Consider the following 23992-nt stretch of genomic DNA (forward strand, 5'->3'; position numbering starts at 1 on the left):
ATAAGTCATGGCGTTTAGGAGTGGTAGCAGAAACAAGAGTAGTGGTAGTGGTAGTAGTAGTAGTAGTAGTGGTAGTAGTAGTAGTAGTAGTAGTAGTAGTAAACCCACCATTCACCTCTATAGGGAATATTAATAATAAATGCAATTGAAACAGGTGGGAATGTGTGTGGGTGGGTGTGGCATGTCATGTGGTGGTGGTGGGGGGAGGGGGGGTGAAGATGTGACTCTGAATGTGATGCTGCTATGCTAGTGGTGGTAACTGGGGTATAATGGTGACGGTGGTGGTGGTGGTGATGATGGTGATGAACTGCAGGACTTGTGACGAGAGGGTAGTGGTGATGATGATAATGAGAGATGGTGTTGGGAGTATAGTTGATGATGGTGAGTAGTAGTGATGAGGTGAATTAAGCTATGGTGCTGTTTGTGGTGATGGTGAAATAGAATGTGTTTGCAGTATGGGTGATGGTGGTGGTGATGGTGGCAATGGTAATACTGCCAAAGGAAAATGGGACGGGGTGATTGTAACTGTGATAATGGTGATTGTGGTGATTGTGGTGGTGATACTCCTGGTAAAGAGCCCGGATATGGTGGTGATGCTGATTATGTTAGGGGTGTTGATACTGGTGATATTGAGGGTGGTGATGGTGATATGGGCTGTATTTTAAAACACCATCGCTTCTCACATCAACTATTTCTAAAGGTCAAAGAGAGGATCAATCGGGTTTTCATGAGTGTTTTTTTAAGGTTCATGGCACAGAAGAAGGGTCAAACTACCACCAGGGTCATAAAACTACCCCTGGAAAGGCCTACAGCTCCTACGAAAGCCATGTCAAATATGTGAACTTGGGCGACGAAATGTTTTAAAATACGACCCATGTGTTGGTGATGATCTAGGGCCAGTTCGACGGTCCAACACAGAGAGCCGATTCCACAGTCCAACACAGTGTCTTCGTAACAGTCCGAATAAAACTACAGAATCCCATACAATCCAAAATGGTGAGGTCTTCCATGCCACACTAAATACACAAGACATTTCCTGTATAGCTTCATCAAAATTTGTGAACTTAAATATAAACACCGGACACTATACAAGGAAATTTCGAAGGCTCTGGTATTGGTTTGGGAGCTTACTAACCCATCATGGGGAACTGTGAAACTGGCCCAGAGTCATTGTAAGCGCCTAACTCAAACTATATTCCCCACAATGATCCGTTATTTCTACTCAATACCAGACACTAAAAAGATTTCCCGTGTGGTTTTTCTATAGTTTCCTTCTTTTTATATCAACGCCAAACACTATACGAGGAATGTTCATGGTATTTTGTGTCTGGTGCGGGAGCTTGCAAACTTACTGTAATGGACTCTGGCCCCTAGTACAAGCGGTGTTGGGGATGATTGTCTTGGTATTGAGTTTGGTGCTGATGTTGGTAATAGTGGTGGTGGTGGTGGTGAGTAAGGAAGGTGTGTACATGGAGGTTACTGTTATCAGACGCCTCGACAACACCACCTCAGCGCTGAACAAGCAACACCACGTTTTTTCATTTCAAGAGGAGGAGGAGCAGGATGGGGAGGAGGGCAAGGTCGGGGGTATACAAATGAGGTGCCCGATAAATAATTACTAAACCTAACCTACATTAGAACAATTAACGAACCTACACCATACAACTATATCCTACATTTCAGGAGCAGGAGGAGGAGGACAAGGAGGGCAAGGCCGGGGGTGTACAAATAAGGTGCCCGATAAACGATAACTAAACCTAACCTAACCTAACCTAACCTTACCTTACCTTACCTTACCTAACCTAACCTAACCTAGCCTAGCCTAACCTAACCTAACCTAACCTAACCTAACCTAACCTAACCTAACCTAACCTAACCTAACCTAACCTAACCTAACCTAACCTAACCTAACCTAACCTAGCCTAACCTAACCTAACCTAACCTTACCTAACCTAACCTAACCTAACCTAACCTTGCCTAACCTAACCTAACCTAACCTAACCTAACCTAGCCCTACCTAACCTAACATAACCTAACCTAACCTAACCTAACCTAACCTAGCCTAGCCTAGCTTAACCTAACCTAACCTAACCTAGCCTAGCCTAGCTTAACCTAACTCTATCCTACACTTCCACTGGCTTTCCTTCTCCCCCACCTGTACAACCTTCACCGCTAACCCACACTTCCTCTTCTTACTATATCCTTGATTAACAAAAGGAAGAAAAAAAATGACAAGAGGAAAGAAGAGCAGCGTTGACTTAGATAGGAAACAGAGACGGAAGTAGGAAAATGTTTATGAATGCGAGAAGGATGAGGACTAGGAAACATGAGAAGGCAGGCTACATAATAAAGCCTTTCCTAGTAGCGAGTCTATCCACTTTAGTAGACATTTTATAAGTTCGTTAGGCACTGGATCGACCTTCAAAGCATACTAAAGCACTTTCTGCACACGTAACGACCCCAAGAAGTAATGATCAGCGGAAGTTTTAAAGGAGTTGATCGTTTTCACACTAAATACTTTTGCAGGAAGGTTGTTTCAGTGGCGGATGACTCGACTTGAGAGCTTATTCGTGTACTCAAAGACCTGTATCATCAACTCCCCTCGTAGACGTCTTTTTCCCGACATTAAGTGGTTTTAAAGTTGCTTGAGTCGTTCTTCATACCGATGTGTCCCCAAGGGTGGTATTATTTCGTAGCGCGTTGCTGTACTCTCTCCAGTAATTTTGTGTCCTTGCAATTAGGGGACGGAGGAGGAGGAGGAGAGGAAGGAGGGAAAAACGGTGACTTGGAAGGGGGAGTAAGAGAAGGAGAAGACGAAAGAGAAGGAGTACGAGGAGGAGGAAGAGGAGGAGGAGAGGGGGTGAGGAAGAGGAGGAGGTTAGGACGAGTAGGAGGAGGAGAAGGAGCAGAGAAAAAGGGGTAAGGAAGAGGAGGAGGAGGAGGAGGAGGGTAAACTAGCAATGAGGAGGAGGAGGAGATAAAAGAAGACAAATACGAGGAGGAAGAGGAGGAGGAGGAGGAGGAAAAAAAGTGGTAACAAGTATATTCATGATGGTCATAAAAAGGAGGATGTGGAGGAGGAAGAGAAGAAGAAAAAAAAAAACTTATTCCGTCTATGCTTTTGTTTACCATTAACGAGGAAGCTATATCAAAAGTCCATGTATAGCTGTCATGATACGGTACTCCCAGACGCTTCCACCCAGCTTTGCCAAATTATCGTACTCATCGCATTCCATTTTCGTAGTTTCTGACCGATAACGATACCAGAAAACACTAAAAACATCAATAAATAACAGTTTTAACGCTAACTTTAATTTCCTATCGTTATTTGTGTAGTCACGACAGTCTTGGAGCCTAAATATGATAAATGCTATGTTCAGAGTAAGACAATTTGGCAACGCGGCTTCCATCTCCGGGTTTTTATGAGTGCTTTTTCACAATCGCAGCATAGAAGAAGGGTCAAACTACCACCAGGGTCATAAAAGTATCCCTGGAAATGCCCCCAACTCCTACGAAAGTCTTGTCAAATGTGTGTGCTTGGAGGCCGGAATGTTCAAGAATGCGACCCCAGGCAGGACTCACACACGGGCGCTCACCTGGGTTGGTATTTTCAGACGTATTTGCCACTTTTACATCAACTATTTACAAAGGCCAAAAGGGATATCAGTCAGGCTCGAATATGTGGTATTTTAGGTTCATGGTACAGAAGAAGGGTCAGACTATCACCAGGGTCATAAAAGTGTACCCATGGAAATGCCCACAGCTCCTACGAAAGCCTTGTTAATTTTTTTGCTTTGGCGCCGAAATGTTCAAGAATGTAACTTCAGGCCTGGTACATTGGCCCTCAAGGGAACTGTGGCATGATGGCTTGTTGTTGGTGCCTATAAGTATTTGGACGGATAGACAAAATATATCTTAAATCTTTACTGATACACATGTTTAGTAAGATTTTGTAACCACTACTAAAGGTATTTTTTAATCCTAGCCAAATCATTTTGCTTTATCACGTAACTTTTTTCATTCATGCCATCAAAACGAACGTACTTTCTTTGTAACTGCTATTTTTTTTAGTAATGTTGAAATCGACATACTTAGTTGTAACTTTTTTTGATTTAATGACTTTCAAATCAACCTTTATTTTTTAACAATTTTTTTTTTCTTTGATACTATCCACATGAACTTGCTTTATTTCTAACTACTGTCTTTTTCTTCTATTCAAATCAACGTACTTTACTTTGTCACTACTATATCTTTTTAATACTAAAAACTAATGTACTTTATTTTGTAAGAGTACTATTTTCTTTAATAATACTCAAATCAACGATAATTTTTGTAACTACTATTTTTTAATGAAATGTACTTTATTTTGTAACGGTACTATTTTTCTTGAATAATATTCGAATCGACGCATTCCATTTTTCCTTCAATACTCTCCAAATCAGCGTACTTTATTTATTCACCTATTTATTATTTTTCGTTGTGTGTGTGTGTGTGTGTGTGTGTAGGGGGAGGGGGGGGGGCCGAACGTTCGTGTTATGACGTCATGGGACCAAGCGTGTTTTTTGTTTTTATTTATTTTTTTCCTTGAGGCTCTTCCTTTCCTGCAATAAAAAAAAAAAAAAAAAAATCAAGCGGGGTGAAAAAGGCCTGTCATGCTGCATCGACCTTGGCTGACATCACGTCATGCAGACTCAGCCTTACCAGCGATTAAAACAAACAAACAAACAAACATTGCCTTTACGTTTGCTTGTTTTTTCTCACATAAGATTTATTTGTTTGTTTGTTTCTTTATTTATTTATTATTCATATTTCTCACCACGCATAACCCTGCCTCTCCCCCTTGTCCCCCCTCTCTCCAGCCTAGCCAAGCCCCTCTGTACACATTGCCCCCTGCCAGCACCCTGTTAAAACCTGTGCCCCTGCTGATGTCGATGCGTGGGTGGGTGTGTGGGTGTTGATGTTTGGGTCTAGTCTAGTCTGGTGATGCTTGCTGTGGGGCGATGGTGGTGGTAGGGGTGGTAGTGGTGGTGGTGGTGATGGTGGTGGTGGTGGTAACGGTGGTGGTGGTAGTGGTGGTCTTGCTTGCGGGGGCGAAATGAAGTGGTGGGGCTTTGTTTTTTGGAAGGACTGAGAGAGAGAGAGAGAGAGAGAGAGAGAGAGAGAGAGAGAGAGAGAGAGAGAGAGAGAGAGATAATGTACTCGTGTCAAGATAATGCACACCTTGCCTATTCTTCCTCCTCATTCGCCTACTCCTCCTCCTCTTCCTTTGGCTTTGTACGTATAACTCTGATTAGACCTCTCTTGGAATACGCAGTGCCGTTCTGGTTCCCTAAGTACAAAGACTGGAGAGAGTTACGGCGACGCGCTACGAAAATACTCCATCGCTGAGGTCACAGGTATACGAAGAACGATTTAAGCGACTTTACATTGGAAAAGAGACGACTGCGGGGGATTCGTTAACCCGGTAGCAGCGACTGGCCAAATTTGTGCCTTTACCATGTACCAGCGACGGGCTATATTTTTGCCATGATATAAACCCCCTAAAATAGATGATGCATAAACTGATCACAAATGCGTTGAAATATATTATGAAATGGTTTGCGTGAGTGATGATTTTTCTCAGTTTTTCTCGCTTAGAGGGGCTTTTAAGAAACATGTGATCCACGCAGCTACCAGGTTAAAAGTCTTACAATACCTAAGCAAGGATTTGATACAGGTCTTCAAATGCCTGAACAAGCTCAATAATGTCTATCACCCCAAGTTTCTGGCACTCGGAGTAACCGGAAAAGAAGAAAAAAAACTAAAGATATAACGGTCAAACCAATTGAAGCGAAGCGATGCAGTCTGCTATTTCTCGAGAGAGGGAGAGAGTCAAGGGGCTATTACACTGGGCAAATTTTACGTGGATCTTCAGCCAAACCACGACTTCCGCTGGCGTGGTTCTCCTATATCCGTTGTTTTCTGACTTGTCCGCGATGTTCCAAAGCTACGATCGATTTCACCGAAGGACGACGATATTACTCACCATCATCATCAGCAGCAGCAGCAATAACAAGAAACAAATGAGAACCACGCTAGCAGAAATCGTTGTTTGACTGAAGATCGACGGAAAATTTGCCCAGTGTAATAGCCCCTTAATTATCTTTTCTTGACCCACCAGGGAATACGAGACGCCGTGTTCCTGTGTATAATGACAGTAATTACACCTCGTTGCGCTCCTCTAATTTATTTACTTGCCCGTTTGTGTGTCTGTCTGTGCCATCCGCCGCTGAAACAATCATCCTGCAGAAAGACCTGATGCGAAAACGAGCTACTCACCTTATAATCGCATTGACTTACTCTGTTGTTTATATTTTCTTCTTTTTCTATATTATTTTATTTGCTTTTCCTCATTTTATCTCTGTAACTATCTCTTTATTTGTCTATCTATCTATCCATCTATCTATCTATGTTTATCCCTCTGTCTATATATCACACTCACGTACGGCAAGTGTTCTAATAAGCTGTTCCGCAGGTCACAGACATGCTTGACAACTTTATTAAATCACTAATGCAGGCAGTTTTAAAAGCGAACTGACTCGCTGTTGCCTCTTCATCCACGTCTTCCTTGTCCATGTTTACGATACCATTGCTTCTGCCTCTTTTCTCTCCTTACCCTGCCTTGCCCTACCTTATCTTCCGCTCCCCTCTCCTCGGCAGTCCTTACCGTTTTTTTCCTCTATTAACCGCCGCCGCAGGCATATCGCGTCTGTGCGTCGGCGTGCATGGCGAATATGTATCACTCACTCTTCTCCAAAGGTTTATTTTAGGGTTGATGTAACCACGTCACTATTCGGCGGCCAACCAACGCCCGGCATCGCGGCCACGTCACCGCCTTCCTCGGCCAATGGGAGGCGCGGAACATGACATCATTGCTATCTGCCACCAATGGGAGCGAAGGAGTGACGTCAGATCCGCGTCTGGCCAGTCACCGCCCTGCCGCCTGACGTCATATCCGTGTGTAGCCAGTCACCGCCGCCGCCCTGGGCGCTGCGGGGGGGAGGGAGGGAAAGGGGTGTGTAGTGGGAGGGTGAAGGGAGGGGGGGGGGGGTTGTGGGTGTGGATGTTGCTAGCTGACTGCCAAGCGTTCGAGATAAATGAAAACAAACTTGTATTTGTTTAAGGAGTTTATATTTTCTTCTTTTTCTTTATTATTTTATTTGCTTTTGCTCATTTCATCTCTATATCTATCTCTTTATTTGTCTATCTATCTATCCATTTATCTATCTGTTTATCCCTTTGTCTATCTCTATATCCTATCTATCTATCTATCATCTATCTACGTAGTCACTACAATCACACACACACACACACACACACACACACACCAAGAGAGAGAGAGAGAGAGAGAGAGAGAGAGAGAGAGAGTCACTATTATCTTTTCTTGCCCCAACCAGGGAATACGAGACGCCGTGTTCCTGTGCATAATGACAGTAATTACACCTCGTTGTGCTCCTCTCATTTATTTACTTGTCTGTCTGTCTGTCTGTTCTCCCTTGTCTGTCCGTCTTCATTTATTTCTTCTGTCTGTACTTGCCTGTCTTGTCTGTCTATCTGTCTGTCTGTCTGTCTGTAATTTAAGTATGTCATTTACTGTTTATTTTATGTTGCAGATGTGTGAAAACTTACCAGCTGAGAGAGAGAGAGAGAGAGAGAGAGAGAGAGAGAGAGAGAGAGAGAGAGAGAGAGAGAGAGAGAAATATAGGGTAATGATGGTGGTGGAAAGTCTGGGTGTGGCGTGGGTGGAGGAGGAGGAGGTGGAGGCGTTGGGAGATAGGTGGAGTGGGAGATCGGTAGCTACATGGAAGAGGAGGAGGAGGAGGAGAAGGAGGAGGAGGAAATGGAGGTGAAGAAGAAGAAAAGCCACGAGATAGGAGGAGGAGGAGGAGGAGGAGGTGCTAGTAGTAGTGGTGGTGGTGGTGGTAGTGGTGGTGGAGGACTGCCCTGACAGCTGAGGTGGGAGTGGTGGGTGCAAGTGCGTGGGCGGGTGGTAAGGCTGGGGGGGTGGGGGGTGGAGGGGGTACAGGCTGAAGAGAAGGGGAGGGGAAGGGGAGAGGAGGGGCGCTTGGGGAAGGGAACACGGAACAGTTGGAAAGTTAAGGAAAGGGAAGAGAAGGGGAGGGGTTGACATGGAGGGGAATGGGAGAGGAGAGGAGCTTGGGGAAGGGAAGTATATACGAGGGAAGGGAAGGGGAACAGTAGGAAAGTTTAAAAAGGGGAGAATGGGAAGTTTAAAGGGAAGGAACAGGGGAGTAGAGGGCTTGGTAGGGAGGGGAAAGAAGGGGATTTAAGGGAAGGAAACAGTGGAGAGGGGAGAAAAGGAAACAGTATAGGAGAGTTTAGGAAAGGGAAGAGAAGGGTTAAGGGAAGGAACAGCAGAGGGGAGGGGAATGAAGGGAAGTGGAGGGAAGCGAACAGCGGAATAGGGGAAGGGAAAGGAAGGGAACTGCAGAGAAGGCGAGGGAAGGGAAGCGCATTGGGCAGGGAGTGAAGGGAAGAAAGGGCAGATAAGGGAAGGGAAAGGAAGGGAACAGCAGAGAAGGCGAGGGAAAGGAAGCGCATTGGGCAGGGAGTGAAGGGAAGAATGGGCAGAGAAGGGAAGGGAAAGGAAGGGAACAGCAGAGAAGGCGAGGGAAAGGAAGCGCATTGGGCAGGGAGTGAAGGGAAGAATGGGCAGAGAAGGGAAGGGAAAGGAAGGGAACATCAGAGAAGGCGAGGGAAGGGAAGCGCATCGGGCAGGGAGTGAAGGGAAGAAAGGGCAGAGAAGGGGAGGGAAGGGAAGAAAAGGGTAGGTCAGGGCAGGACAGGGAAGGGCAAGGAAAGGAAGGAAAGGAGATTGTGATGGATGGAACAATGTAAAACTAAAATGAAGCTTGTAGAAGAGTGGCGTATAGGAGAGTACAAAGCAGGGAGAGGAGGGCAAGGTAAACGAAGAAGATGACAGAAGGAAAGGGCAAGGGAGGGGATGGAAAGAACAGTGAAAGGAAGATTAGAGAAAAGAAGGTTTGTAGAGGACTAGCCAGAACAGGGATGGAAAGGAAGAAAAGGAAAAGGAAACAAATGCGATGAGAGAGAAGGAAAGGGCAAGGGAAGGATATAAAGAACAGTGAAAGGAAGATTAGAGAAGAGAAGGTTTGTAGAGGACTATCCAGAACAGGGATGGAAAGGAAGAGGAGGAAAAGAAAACAAGGGAGATGACAGAGAAAGAAAAGGACAAAGGAAAGGATATAAAGAACAAAGTAGAAGAGAAAAGGGAAAATAAGAGTATGGTAGAATAGAGCAGAAGAGGACAAAGCAGGAAAATGATGGGAAGACGAAAGAAAAAAGGAAGGATTGATTGATTGATAGTTTATTGTTGCAAGTAAACAACAAAGGAGAAGGGAAGGAAGGAAGGGGAGGAAAGTGAAGGGAGGGGATGAAAAGAACAGAGTATGATATAAGAGAGAATTGAAGGGAAGCTCGTAAAAGACTAGGATAGGAGGTGACTAGCCAAAACAGGGATAGGAAGGAAATACAAACGACTCCAGCAGTAGGACAGGAAAAGGAGGGGGGGTGGGGGGGGGAGCGCAGTAGGATAGTAGGAAAACGCTTGGCAGTGATGGGAAGAATAACAGTGATGCTACATAGAGGGTATGCCCCGTCCTGCCACAAAAGTATAGGCCTACTGATAAAGAAAGATCACCATTTTAAACACACACACGCACACGCACAAAAAAAGGTTCAGTGTATAGCTCGGCTTGTATTTAAATCTTCTAATCAGTTCCGAATCTGATCAGTTTGCGATTCAACTTTAAACTGGAGCCGAAAGGAAGGGAAGGGACGGAAAGAAAGGGAAGGGAAAGGAAAGGAAATGAAGGAAGGAAGGAGAGGAGAAGGAAGGAGAAGGGAAAGGAAAGGAAAAATAGAAAGGACGGATTAAAGAAATGAAGAAGGAAAGGGAGGGAGGAAGGAAGGAGGGAGAAGGAAGGAAGGACGGAAGAAAGAAAGGAAAGAGGGAAGGGAAGGAAACTGGAGATAGGGAAGGAAAAAAAAAGAGGAAATAAAAAAAATAAAAGGAAAAAAATCATATCACCAGGCTCATAAAACTACTACCCATGGAAATACTAATCCCAGACGCTTTCGGCACTAACAACTATCATATCCCAATTTCACAAAGGGTTCATGAATGTTTTTTTTTTCTTTTTCAAGTTCATGTTGCAGAAGCCTTGTCAAACTATCACCAGGCTCATAAAACTACTACCCATGGAAATACTAATCCCAGACGCATTCGACTCTAACAACTATCATATCCCAATTTCACAAAGGGTTCATGAGTGTTTTTTTTTTCTTTTCACGTTCATGGTGCATAAGCCTTGTCAAACTATCACCAGGCTCATAAAACTACTACTTATGGAAATACTAATCCCAGACGCATTGGACTCTAACAACTATCATATCCAAATTTCACAAAGGGTTCATGAGTGTTTTTTTTCTTCTTTTCACATTCATGTTGCAGAAGCCTTGTCAAACTATCACCAGGCTCATAAAACTACCTCCCAGACGCTTTCGGCTTAACAACTATCATATCCCAAGTTCACAAAGGGTTCATGAGTGTTTTTTTCTTCTTTCACGTTCATGTTGCATAAGCCTTGTCAAACCATCACCAGGCTCTCAAAAACTACTATGGAAATAAATACTTCCCAGACGCTTTCGGCACTAACAACTATCATATCCCAAGATCACAAAGGGTTCATGAGTGTTTTTTTTCTATTCACATTCATGGTGCATAAGCCTTGTCAAACTATCACCAGGCTCATAAAACTACCTCCCAGACGCTTTCGGCTTAACAACTATCATAATCCCACGTTCACAAAGGGTTCATGAGTGTTTTTTTTTCTTCTTTTCACATTCATGTTGCATAAGCCTTGTCAAACTATCACCAGGCTCATAAAACTACCTCCCAGACGCTTTCGGCACTAACAGCTATCATATCCCACGTTCACAAAGGGTTCATGAGTGTTTTTTTTCTATTCACATTCATGATGCATAAGCCTTGTCAAACTATCACCAGGCTCATAAAACTACCTCCCAGACGCTTTCGGCACTAACAACTATCATATCCCACGTTCACAAAGGGTTCATGAGTGTTTTTTTTCTATTCACGTTCATGGTGCATAAGCCTTGTCAAACTATCACCAGGCTCATAAAACTACCTCCCAGACGCTTTCGGCACTAACAACTATCATATCCCAAGTTCACAAAGGGTTCATGAATGTTTTTTTTTTTCTTTTTCAAGTTCATGGTGCATAAGCCTTGTCAAACTATCGCCAGGCTCATAAAACTGCCCATGGAAATACGTACTAACACCACAACCTCTACGAAAGGCTTATCATATACATAGTTGGGTGTGAAAGCCCGAAATGTTTGAGAATGTTGGTCAGAATGTGTTACTTGCGGTTAAGACTGGAAATAACTGATTGTGCTACGTATATATAAGTCGGCGGTCTGCTTGTCTTTTTGTTTGTGTAGTATTCCTTTGCAAATCGTTAATAGAGATACAATACATTCATACAGTCTTATCAGCATACCGGTAAAGCTGAGTGTATATGCGTTGTTCTATTGCTACAGGAACGCCAGATATATATTTTTTTAAACGTCGTATTCGTATTAAGAACATAAGAACGTAAGGAGTCTGTAAGATCACCTATTTGATAAGGCTGTCATAGGAGTTTTGAGCTTTTCCAGGAGTACTTTTATGACCCTGGTGGTATAGTTTGATCATTCTTCTGTACCATGAACCTAAAAGAACACTCATCAGAACTCGATTACTCTCCCGTTTGGCCTTTGGAAATAGTTGATGTTAGAGCGGAAGCGTCTCAGTATACCGACCTATAGAGCATGTTGGTCGGCTCGTCGCTTCGTTTCCCGGCCGCTAGATGGCAGCAGCGGCGCCTTGATAAGATAGCGATGACATCCCTCCCTCTCTCTCTCTCTCTCTCTCACGTAGACACACACCTGTTACGATGCTTTGGGGTCACGGAGAGAGAGAGAGAGAGAGAGAGAGAGAGAGAGAGAGAGAGAGAGAGAGAGAGAGAGAGAGAGAGAGAGAGAGAGAGAGAGAGAGAGAGAGAGAGAGAGAGAGAGAGAGAGAGAGAGAGAGAGAGAGAGAGAGTAATGGAAATGTGTCGGTTTCTCACACACACACACACACACACACACACACACACACACAGATAAGTTCAGATAGTACGATGATAGTATTTAATTTTTAAAGGACGTATTTGTACAGAGATTCGACTTCGCTCTGACTGGTGTGAGGAAGAAACTGCAGATAGCAATTTGGTTTTTATTTTTAAGTGTTATTGTTGTTTATACTTTAAGAATTTAGACTGGATATTTTTATGCGTTTATTTTTTATTGTTCTTTTTTTTTTTTTAGATGCAAAGACAAGGTGGAGGTGGAAGGAAGGGAAGGGAAGGGAAGGGAAGGGAAGGGGAAGAAAGGAAAGGATGGTAAGAAGGAGGGAAGGGTAAGGAAGGGAAAGGTAAGGAAAGGGAAGAGAGGAAGAAGGGATGGGAAGGGAGGAAGGAAGGCAGGAATGAGGGAAGGAAGGAAGTGAAAGGAAGGAAGGAAGGGAAGGGAAGGGAAGAATGGAGGTAGGAAAGGAAAGGAAAGAAAAGAAAAAATAAGAGAAAAGTAAGGAATGAAGGGAAGGGAAGGGAAGAGAAGGAAAAAGAGGGAGGGGAAGAGTAGGGACGGGAATGGAAGGGGTGTAGGTGGTGGGTCTGTGGAAGGGGGGGGGGGGAGGTTAGGTGAGGTAGGTGAGTGTATTTGTGAAGAGGGAGAGTGAAGGGGTGGTGTAGGTGGGTCTGTGGTGTTGGTGTGGGGGGGGGGGGTGAGGGTGAATAGTGGGTTAGATGGGGTGTAAGTGGGTCTGTTGGGGGGGGGGGGTAGGTGAGGTAGGTGAGTGTATTTGTGAGGAGGGAGGGTGAAAGGGTGTTGGTGTGGGGGGGGGGGATAGTGGGTTAGGTGGGACCGTGGGAGGTGGGTGAGTGGGCCTGGGGTGGGTGGCATATTCTCTCTCTCTCTCTCTCTCTCTCTACAGTAAAGGGAACAGCTCAAGGGAAAAAAAAAAAAAAAAAAATAATGAAAGAAGTGTTTGTGGTCCCTGAGTGGAGACGCTCGGCTGTAGCTTCGAAACTAACCACGAGGGGTTCTGGAAAATACTCTAATTGTCATTCTCACTCAAAATTTCGCTGATTATCTCCACCTATACCTAACCTAACCTAACCTGACCACGAGGGGTTCTGGAAAATACTCTCATTGTCATTCTCACTCAAAATTTCGCTGTTGACTCCACCTAACCTAACCTAACCTAACCTAACCTAACTTAATCTGACCACGAGGTTCTGGAACCCAATCCAACCTCATTGTCATTCTCACTCAAACCTAACCTAACCTAATTATCTCCTAACCTAATCCTAACCTAACCTAACCTAACCTAACCTAACCTAACCTAATCTAACCTAACCTAACCTAACCTAACCTAACCTAACCTAACCTAACCTAATCTAACCTAACCTAACCTAACCTAATCTAACCTAATCTAACCTAATCTAACCTAACCTAACCTAACCTAACCTAACCTAACCTAATCTAACCTAACCTAACCTAACCTAACCTAACCGGCCCTGTTCGAGAGTGGGAGTACAGAGAAGGGAAATATGTGGGCGTGTGTGTGTGGGGGGGGAGGGGGGGGGGTCGATTAAGAGGGAATTGTGCATGGGTGGTAGAATTTAGGTGAAGGGGAATAGTGCACTGGTGGTAGAATTTAGGTGAAGGGGAATAGTGTATGGGTGGTAGAACACAGGTGAGGGTGCGGTGGGTTACATCGTCAAGCCATGGAAATCAAGAGCCAGAAAGGTGAGAGGAGAGAGATTCGAACCCCATTTCCGCCGCAGGAAGGGGATCCGGTCTTAACTTAACCCCCGAGCCACAACCTCTAAGAAGAAAAAAAATAAAAAAGCGACGGAGATGAGCACCGAGGCTACGCTTATCTATATAGCGCATGTCCTTAACCGACCTGTATTTTATTTATACATAGAAAGAAAATGTCAAGAGAAAGAAGGATAATATAGGTGAGGGGGAGAGAGGGGGGGGGGGAGGTGGAAGGAAGAGGTGGGAGGGATAGGATAGGGGAGCTCTACTAAGGATAGGGATAGCAGAGGGGGGGGGAAAGGGAGTAAGGGATCGTAGGTATAGGAGAGAGACAGGGGAAGGCTAGCAGGGTATATAGGGAGGGGAGAGGAAGGGAGAGAAAATGGGAAGGGTGACAGGATGGAAGGAGGAGGAGGAGGAGGAGGAGGAGGACATGAGGATAGGAGGTACAGAGAGAGGCAGGGTAAGAGAAAGGGAAGGGAGGATAGGAAGAAAGAGGCAAGGGGAAGGGTGACAGGGTAGAAGGAGGAGGAAGGGGACGTAGAGAGAGAGAGAGAGAGAGAGAGAGAGAGAGAGAGAGAGAGAGAGAGAGAGAGAGAGAGAGAGAGAGAGAGAGAGTAGCAGGATAAGAGAAGGAGGAGGGTAGGAAGGGAGAGACAAGGCCCAAGGGGAAGGAAGTGTGACAGGGAAGAAGGAGGAGGAGGAGGAAAGGGACGTGAGGATAGGAGGAGGTAGAAGGAGGCAGCTCTAGAAAGGGGGTAGGGGGGGGGGGGGGGGGGGGGGTAGGGGGGGTCAGCAAGCAGCGCAGTAGGCTAGCATGACATCATCGTAGAGTGGTGGCAGGGGGGGGCAGGGGTAGGCAGCAGGGAGTCTTGGTGCTTGTTGATTTGCGAGGGAAGTGATAGGGAGGGGGGGAAGGGGGGGTAGGGAGGGGCAGTGAGCTTAATTTGGTGGATAGGCGCCAGAGGGTTAAGGGGGAGGGGGGGGAGGTTGGCGACTTGATTTGTGAAGAGGGGGAAGAAGGGGGAGGGGGAAGAATAGGAAGGGAAGAAGGGGGGGAAGGGAGTAAGGGAAGATAGGGAGCTAAGGGATTTCATTTGGGAAGGAGAAGAAAGGGGGAGAGAAGTATTATTAAAAAAAGTTGTTTTGGGGAGAAGGAAAGGGAAGGGGGAGGATTATGAAGGAAGGGGGCAGGGGAGTCCATTCGGAAAAGGAAAGGAGGGAGTGATATAAAAGGGGGAGTTGGTGGGGAAGGGGAGAGAGAGTAACAGGAAGGTAGGGGTAAGGAGCATCATATATGGAAGGAGGAGGAGGAGGAGGAGAGGAAAATGAAGGTAGGGAGCTGGGTGCTTGATTTTGGAAGTGAGAGAAAGGTGAGGGAAGTAATATGAAAAGGGGGTTGTTTGAGGGGGAAGGAAAGGGAAGGGGAGTATTAGGAAGAAAGGGAGCAGGGGAGTTAATATAGGAAATGGGAGGTGTTGGTTGAAGGGGAAGGAAAGGAAGGGGAGTATTAGGAAAGAAGGGAGCGGGGGAGTTTTTTGGGGGAGTGGAAGAAGGGCAATGGGATTAATAAGAATGGGGGGGGTTGGGGTGGAAGGGGAAAGGGAGTGATGTGAAAAGGGGGGTTGTTTGAAGGGGAAGGAAAGGGACGGGGAGTATTAGGAAGAAAAGAGCAAGGGAGTTTGTGGCTGTTTGGGGTGGAAAGGGAGTGATATGAAAAGGGGGTTGTTTGAAGGGGAAGGAAAGGGAAGGGGAGTATTAGGAAGAAAGGGAGCAGGGGAGTTAATTTGGAAAGGGGAAGACGGGGAAGGGGAGTAATATGAAATGGGGAGGTGTTTTGGGGGTGGAAGGGGAAGGGAGTGATATGTAAGGGGGTTGGTTGAAGGGGAAGGAAAGGGAAGGGGGAGTATTAGGAAAGAAGGGAGCAGGGGAGTTTTTTTGGGGAGTGGAAGAAGGGCAAAGGGATTAATAAGAATGGGGGGGGTTGGGGTGGAAGGGGAAAGGGAGTGATGTGAAAAGGGGGGTTGTTTGAAGGGGAAGGAAAGGGAAGGGGAGTATTAGGAAGAAAAGAGCAAGGGAGTTTGTGAGGGGCTGTTTTTTGGGGGGTGGAAGAGGAAGAAGCGGAAAGGGAGTGATATGAAAAGGGGGTTGTTTGAAGGGGAAGGAAAGGGAAGGGGAGTATTAGGAAAGAAGGGAGCAGGGGAGTTCATCTGTGGAGGGGAAGAAGGAGGAAGGGAGTAATATGAAATGGGACTGTTTTAGGGGGGAGGGGAGAAAAGGAAGGGGGAGTAACGAAAATATGGGGAGTAGGGGAATTGATTTGGGAAGGGGGGAGAAGGGGAAAGGGAGTAAAGGGAGGTTGATTTGAGAAAGGGGAGAAGCGAAATTGGGAGTAATATGAAATGGGACTGTGTTTTTGGGGAGGAAAGGAAGGAAAGGGAAGATAAAGGCCGGGGAGTTACAGGAAGGTAAGGGGCAAGGAACATCATTTGAAAGGGGTCATATGCCAGAGAGAGACAGGAGGGGGAAGGAATTATAGAAGGGAACAGACCCCAGGAGACGGGACACAACCCCCGATTAATACCTGGTACCCATTCACTGCTGGGTGGAAAAAATAATAGGAAGATAGGAAGCTGAGTTCTTGATTTGAAAGGGAGGAGAATAGGGAAGGGGAAGGAGGGGTAAGAAGAGGAATAACTGGGACCTTAGATTTTGGAAGGGGGAGAGGGGAGAAGGAGGGAGAGACGACGATTTGAAAAGGGAGAGAAAGGGGGGAGGGGAAGCAACATGAAAATAGGGAGAGGGGAGCTTCATTTGAGAGGAAGGAAAAGGGGGAAATGGGAAGTAATAGGAAGGTAGGGGTAGGAGACATTAGGGAGGGGAGAAAAATGGAAGGGGTATAAGAAAAAGATAGGGATTTGAGAAGGGGAAAGAAGGGGAAAATGATATAGAGGGAACAGCTTGGAGGGTAGAAGAGGAGGAGGAGGAGGAGGAGGAGTGGGGAACAGAACATCATGATAACGTGGGAGGGGGAATGGGAAGGGGAAGACTGATAAAGAAAGGGTTTGGGGATAGAGGTACTGAAGGAGGGGAAGAGGGAGAGAGAGAACAGATAAAGAAGGAAGGGGGGAAAGGGAGGAAAGGGGGGAGGGGACCTTGATAGAGAGATAGATGGTAGGGGTAAGTTTAGCAGGGAAGGGATAGGGAGGGGAAGGAAGAGGATGAAAGAAGAGGAAGAAAAGGACGAAGAGGGAAGGGAAAGAAAGTATAATGAAGAAATAAGAAATAAGAAAAAAAAAGAAGAGAAAGATGGGAGGGGACAAGGGAGGAGAGGAAAGGAGAGGAAGCAAAAGACGAGGAAGAAGAAGAGGAAGGAAATATAACGAATGGGGTTAGAAGGAAGAAAAGAGGAAGGGAAAAGAAAGGGATGGGAACTGACAGAAAGTGGAGGAAGAGGAGGAGGAGGAGGAATGGAAGGAGAACGTAGAAGTGGAGGAAAGAGAATGATAATAATAATAATAATAATAATAATAATAATAATAATAATAATAATCGATAGGAAAATAAAAGGATAAAAAAACAAACAATAAGGTAGGGCGATGAAGAGAAGAAAGAAGACGAGAAAGATGAAGAAGAGGAGGAGGAGGAGGAGGAGGTAAGGTAGGAGAAGTTTAGATTATGTCTGCATGAATAATACTGATAAGCTCTTCCCAGAATTCACTCCTCCTCCTCCTCCTCCTCCTCCTTCTCTATATGTCTCTTTGTTTTACATCATCTTTTATTTTCCTTCTTCAGTTTCCTTTTTGTTCATCTATCTGTCTTTTCCTTCCTCTCTTACATCATTCGTTAAGCCCTTTGATAATTTTCCTTCTTCTTCTTCTTCTTCTTCTTCTTCTTCTTCTTCTTCTTCTTCTTCTTCTTCTTCTTTCATCTACGGCTTGCTCTCCTTGATTTTATTTTCCTACTTTCCTTAATATTTTTGTTTTCTTCATTTTCTTCTTATTCTTCCCTATTCCTTCTTTCTTATGCTCTTCCTTCTTCCCTTTTCTTCTTTCCGTTCCATCAATTTCCCCTCTTCCTACCTCCTCCTCTTCCTCTTTTTCTCTTCCTCTCTCACTCCCCTCTCCTCCGTTTCCTCCTCTTCCTCCATTCTTATTAATCCCTTGTCCTCCTCCTCCTCCACTCTCTCTCTTCCCCTCCTCCATTTCTCTTCTCTTCCTCCTACGTCCCATTCCCCCTTTCCTCCTCCTCCTCCTCCTCTTTACACCCTCTCCTTCATTTATCTTGCCCCCACCCCTCATCTCCTCTTCCTCTCTTCCCCATCCTCATCTCTCCCTTCTTATCTCGCTTCATCCTCCTCCTCCTCCACCTCCCCCTCCTCTTCCTCCTCCTCCTCCACCTCAATTTATCGCCCCAGGGAGTGAGCAACGTGTTCACTTTGGAGTAAAAAATGTTTTCTCAGCACACACACACACACACACACACACACACACACACACACTTTTACACACACACACACACATACACACACACGCAACTCCAGGGTCAACCAGCCATCCTATGCAGCAACAATCAACCCCATGTGTGTGTGTGTGTTGTTATTGTTGTTTCAGCTATGCGGTAATTACTCTCTCTCTCTCTCTCTCTCTCTCTGTGTGTGTGTGTGTGTGTGTGTGTGTGTGCATTGAGTATAGGTGTTAAAAGACTTGTGATTCTTCTCTTACCCTCCCCCCCCTTCTCTCTCTCTCTCTCTCTCTCTCTCTCTCTCACTCTCTCTCGTTCGGTGGCTGCTGTTGCGGTTCCCTGTGATGTCACGTGACTCCAACCACACCATTGGCCGGAAACATGCACCATGACGTCATTTCTAAGCGCTCCCATTGGCTGCTTGAGACGTGACGGCCTCAAGTCACGCCCAGACATTAGGTGAAGGCCATCCCAGTCACGAACTCACCCCGAACTCACCCCCGCGCACGCCGACAACGAGGCTCCCTGCATGACATCATTTTCCAGCCCTCCCATTGGTCAGCCCGGGCCATGATGTCATTTTTAAGGCCCCTGGTTGGCTGGAGATATTAGTGACGTCATGGATGCGGTTGATTGGTGGTCTGGCCCATGACGTTGACCAATCAGCGGTGGTATCGTGCTTGTGGTGGCGGTTTGCAGAGAGAGAGAGAGATAGAGAGAGGAGGGAGGAGGTGGAGGGGGAGGAGGAGAGAAGCTTGTTGCGGAGAGGGATGGGAAGGAGGGAGTGAGGGAGAGAGGGTGGTAGGAAGGGAGGAAAGAAGACAGGGAGAGAGACAGACAGGGGATGAAGAGAGAGAGAGAGAGAGAGAGAGAGAGAGAGAGAGAGAGAGAGAGAGAGAGAGAGAGAGAGTTTGCATTGTGTAAAGATAAACATAAATATAATAATAATAATAATAATAATAATAATAATGTTGATAATAATAGTGAAAAGGATATGAATAAGATGAATAATTTAATGGTTTTTTTTTTTGGGGGGGGGGCTAATTCGTGCAATGTGTGTGTGTGTGTGTGTGTGTGTGTGTGTGTTGGGTACGGCTGCACGATGCCTCTTACCGTGTGTATATACTGTGAGGGGCGAGGGGGGGGGGGGGAAGGGTATGTAGACAGTAGTGACCTTCCTCCTCTTCCCCTTCCTCCTCCTCCTCCTCCTCCTCCTCGTAACACCCCCTATCGCTATTCCTCCTCCTTCCTCTCCCGTTGCTACCGCTACCAAACTCTCTTCTTTTTCTTCTTCTTCTTCTTCTTCTTTTCTTTTTCTCCTTCTCTCCTTCTTCTTCTCCTTCTCCTTCTTCTTCTTCGACTTTCTGTTCGTCGTTGTCGTTTTTTTTTATTCCTTTCATTCTTCTTATTCCTCGACCTTCTTCTTCTCCTTCACCCACCCAGCTTGCAAGTGTTTCCTCCTCCTCCCCCTCCTCCTCCTCCTTCTCTCCACTACGCCCCCTTCTCCTCCTCACTACAAATGTCAAAGGGGAGGCGATTTACACACACACACACACACACACACACACACACACATCCGATGGTCAATCTTTTCGTAATCTGGACGGAAAGGCGTGAGAGACCTGAGCCGCAAGTAACTTTTTTTGTGGGCAAGGAGTGGCCAGGTGGGGCTCGCTGTGTGGGTGTGGCGAGCTAGCTAGGGGGGACGAAGGGGAAGGGAGGTGTGGCGGGGGCAGGGGTGGTTAGGTGGTGGTGGTGGAGATTGGTATGTGGCAGGGTGTTTCTGGGGCTAAGTGACAGCTTGCGGTATGGTGGTTGTGGTGATGTTACTGGCAGGGTGGTGGTGATGTGGCAGGGTGTTGGTGGATGGTAGTGAAAGGTATGTGGTAGTGGTGGCAGGGTATGGTATGGTGCTTATGGTGGTGGTAGGGATCTGAGAGCATGTGACAGGGTAGTAGTAGTAGTAGTAGTGGTGGTGGTGTTGGTGGTGGTAGGGAGGTGAGGTGACTGTGGCAGGGTGGTGGTGATGAATTTGACAGGGTATAAATAATTGTGGTACTAGTAAAGATGTTGGCAGGGACGCATATATATCAGTTTGACAGGGTAGTGATTCTTCCATTCCCTCAATTCCTCCCTCTCTTCTTCCCTCTCCTCTTTTTCATCTCTCAATCTTCCTCTCCTTGCATCCCTCTCAGTTTTCCTTCCCTCTCTTCCCTGTGGTGGTCCTGTGGTAGGGAGGTAACTGGCAGGGTGGTGACGTTAGTGGCAGGGTATTGGTAGTGTTGGTAAGGCTGCACGTAACATTTTGACAGGGTAGGAGTGCTCAAGGCCACATAACATTGACAGGGGGCGGGGTGTGGGGTGGAGAATGAAACACATGTGGCAGGGGAGACTATAAACACACGCCAGGGAAGAGGAGGAGGAGGAGGAGAGGAGGAGGAGGAGGAAGTCGTTGGCAGGGCCCCACTATTATTATTATCTGACAGGGTGAAGGAAGGGCATGCTGTTGTGGATGATATAGGGTGACAGGGGGGGGGGTGATGGGGTGGAATGAAGATGTGTGTGTGTGTGTGTGTGTGTGTGTGTGTGTGTGTGTGTGAGGGAGGGTATGAATGTGTTCTGAGAGGGGCAGGGGAGACAAGGACAAGGAATAAGAAGGAATAATAAGGAAAAGTTGATGAATGGAGAAATAAACGAAAAGATGGGAAAGGGAAGAGAAAGAAAGATGGAAGAGAGTAAAGAAGAAAGGAAGAAAAGAAGACAGCAAGGGAAGAAAGAGGAGAAGGGAATAGAGTATTGAACATAAGAGAAGAGAGAATAAGGGAGATAAGAGAAGAGAATAAAGGAGTGGAAGAAGGGAAAGAAGAGGAAAGAAGGAGACAACAGTGGATGAAAGAGAAGAGGGAAGGAAGGGATAGACATAATATAGGAAAACACAAGAAAAAAAAGAATAAATCAGGGGAAAGTAAGAAAAAGAGAGATAATATAAAACACAACGAAGCAAGAGAAGAGGAGAAGAGGAGATGACAGGGGAAGAAAGAAGGAAAAGAAAGAAAATAGAAAAACACAAGAAAAAGAGAAAATAAAACAAGGCAGAGAAATGAAGAAAAGAAAACAAGGTGAGAGGGAAGAAGAAGAAGGGGAAGGGGAGGGGAATGGAAGGGGGGGGAGGGGGGACTAAACAGGATGTAGTAGGAGATGCAGAGGGGGAACAGTACCCTGGCATGTTGGGGGGGGGGGAGGGAGGGTAGGGGGAAGGGAGGGAAGTGGGCATGACTCCAGCGCAACCCTATAACCCTACCCTCCCTCCCTCCCTCCTTCATTTCTCCTTCCTCTCCCTCCTCTTCTTCCCTCCTTCCTTCATTTCTTCCAATTCTTCCTCCCTCCCTCTCTCTCCTTCAAGTCCTCTTTTTAAATCTCTTCATTTTTCATTTCCTCCACCTCTCCCTTCTTCCCTCCTTCCTTTATTTCTTCCTATTCTTCCTTCTCTCCACCCCTTCCTTCCTTTTCCATCCATTCTCTCCCTTCTTTCATTCTTACACCTCTCCTTTCCTCCCTTATCAATTTCTCCCTCACTCCCTCTTTCATTTCCTGCAATTTTTCCTCCCTCCCTCTTTCTTCAGGTTCCCCCCCCACACACACATTCTATCCCTCCCTGCCTTCCCTCCCTTCCTTCTTCGACTCGTCTCTTTCCATCCATCTATCGCTTCCTCCCTCCCTCCCTACCTTTCATATCCTTCACCTCTTACAGTTCCTCTTCCCGCCCCCCATACATCCCTCCATCCTCTCCTTGATTCCTCCACCCTAACAGTTCCTTCTCTCCTTCCCTCAATCTTCCTCTCCTTTCCTCCCTCCATCCAGCCCTCACTCTTCCTTCTCTCCGCTACTTCCCTCCCAACACAGCAACCAAAATACACCGAGAAGAAATACTAAGATAATAATGACGAATTTAATAATATATTGCAAGTTACATATATTCGTGTGTGTGTGTGTGCGGGCGCCGCGAGGGTGGTGGGTGGGTATGCGTGGGCGGCGGCGGAGAGGCTGCCACACCTCGCAAGCCACCAGCCTCGGGACACACACACACACACACACACACACACACATGAATGTATGTATGGCCGTGGGTGGCTCGTGGCCCGTGCGACCTTAACCTTTTACTTTTTCTGACTTAGTTTTTTTTAGGTATATATATATATATATATATATATATATATATATATATATATATATATATATATATATATATATATAATTTTCTCCGTCTTGTCTTTTTGTGTCAATCAGTGGTGGCTGGAATCTGAGTTCCCGGCCTTGCACTGCGTGACGAGAAAGAAGCATGAACGACAAGCCCACTGATGCTCTTTACGACACTGGATTATAATCAGACATAACGATCCGTAAAAGTTAGTGCTGTCCAGAGTGCCACAGCCTGGTCCCGGTTGTCCCGCCGAGCACGCGAACACACGGCCGTGCAGCGGCCGGCCAATCACGGCGCGGCCCGGGAGGCGATGCACCTGTGTCGCTAGTCAAGGTGCGAGCATATGGCGAGCGTTCCCCCCCTGAACGCCGGCAGGCTGCTGCTGCTGCCGCTGCTGGTGTCGGCTGGCCCGGCGCGGGCGGCGGGAGCCAGGCTGTCTGACCCTCGCACATGTCGTACCGCAGGCTTGGGGCCTCGCGGGGGGCGACAACCCCGCGGACGAGTGTGTAGAGACGAGGCCGCGGCAGGGTGCAGGAACGATGAGGTAGGGTGGCCCTACAGGGCCAGGCGGCAGGGCGGTGCAGGGTGACAGGGTGCGGGGGGCGGCGGGCGGCTGGCAGGGTGCTGGTGCCCGGGGCAAAATGGGCAAGCCCGCCGCCGCCGCCGCCAACAAGTAGTAGTAACAGTCCTCTTATCGGCGCCGCGACCCCGCTAACCCGAACACCGGCACCCGTGCCCGTGCCCCGGCAGCCCCGCCCCGCCGCTCCCGGCTCTGCCCCACTCCGCCGCACACGCCTCAGGGCCTCACGCGGGTGGCACTCACGCCCAGGTCACTATGGTCCGCCGGGGCAGGTCGTGAAGATGCTCCCGCGCTGCCATGCCTGGCTTTTTTTCTTCCCGCGCCTCGCACACCAATCAGGCCCCGTCCCATTACGTAGTGCACGCGGGGCCGGCCAATCAGCGGCCAGGGATCTGACGTCAGGTCTAAAAATAGCGGCGTATATATATTGTGGTCCGTAGGGGCGGGAATCAGTGGCCAAGAGTGCAGTGCGATGGTAGGGCGAGGGGGCTGTTTGGAGAGGGGTGCCGATGACAAGTCAGGACACAAACGTCGCTATCAAGTAACAGGATACACTTTGTATAGAGAGAGAGGGAAAGCTTACTACACCCTTTCTTGATAGAGCTAGCTGTGAGGTACGTATCGCTCGCTCTATCTCCTTGCTCCCTCACTCACGCACACTTACCTGCCCTGCCCCCTTCCCTGCTCGCCCTCACTCAACAGTCACTCGCTCACACCTTGACCGGCAGTTCGCGGGAGGTCTGTTCTTGTGTGTGCCTGTCTGTGTGTGATTGTGTGTGTCAGGGGTGTTA

General features: G+C 46.9%; 1 protein-coding gene across 3 annotated transcripts in view; it reads left to right on the forward strand.

Annotated features, from left to right (window-relative positions):
* The first annotated feature begins 23635 nt into the window (after window positions 1-23635).
* LOC126980900 (transcription factor kayak-like) overlaps window positions 23636-23992 on the forward strand; it is a 56629-nt gene continuing 56272 nt past the window's right edge. For 2 of the 3 annotated variants that reach the window (XM_050831278.1, XM_050831280.1), the window contains exon 1: window positions 23636-23815. The gene's annotated coding sequence lies outside the window, so the exon portion shown is untranslated. Of the gene's footprint in view, window positions 23816-23916; window positions 23940-23992 lie in introns of those variants that run through there. The other variant, XM_050831279.1, reaches the window with a different exon arrangement.

This window comes from Eriocheir sinensis, chromosome 45, assembly GCF_024679095.1.
Source record: "Eriocheir sinensis breed Jianghai 21 chromosome 45, ASM2467909v1, whole genome shotgun sequence".
In the NCBI taxonomy this organism is placed as follows: domain Eukaryota; kingdom Metazoa; phylum Arthropoda; class Malacostraca; order Decapoda; family Varunidae; genus Eriocheir; species Eriocheir sinensis.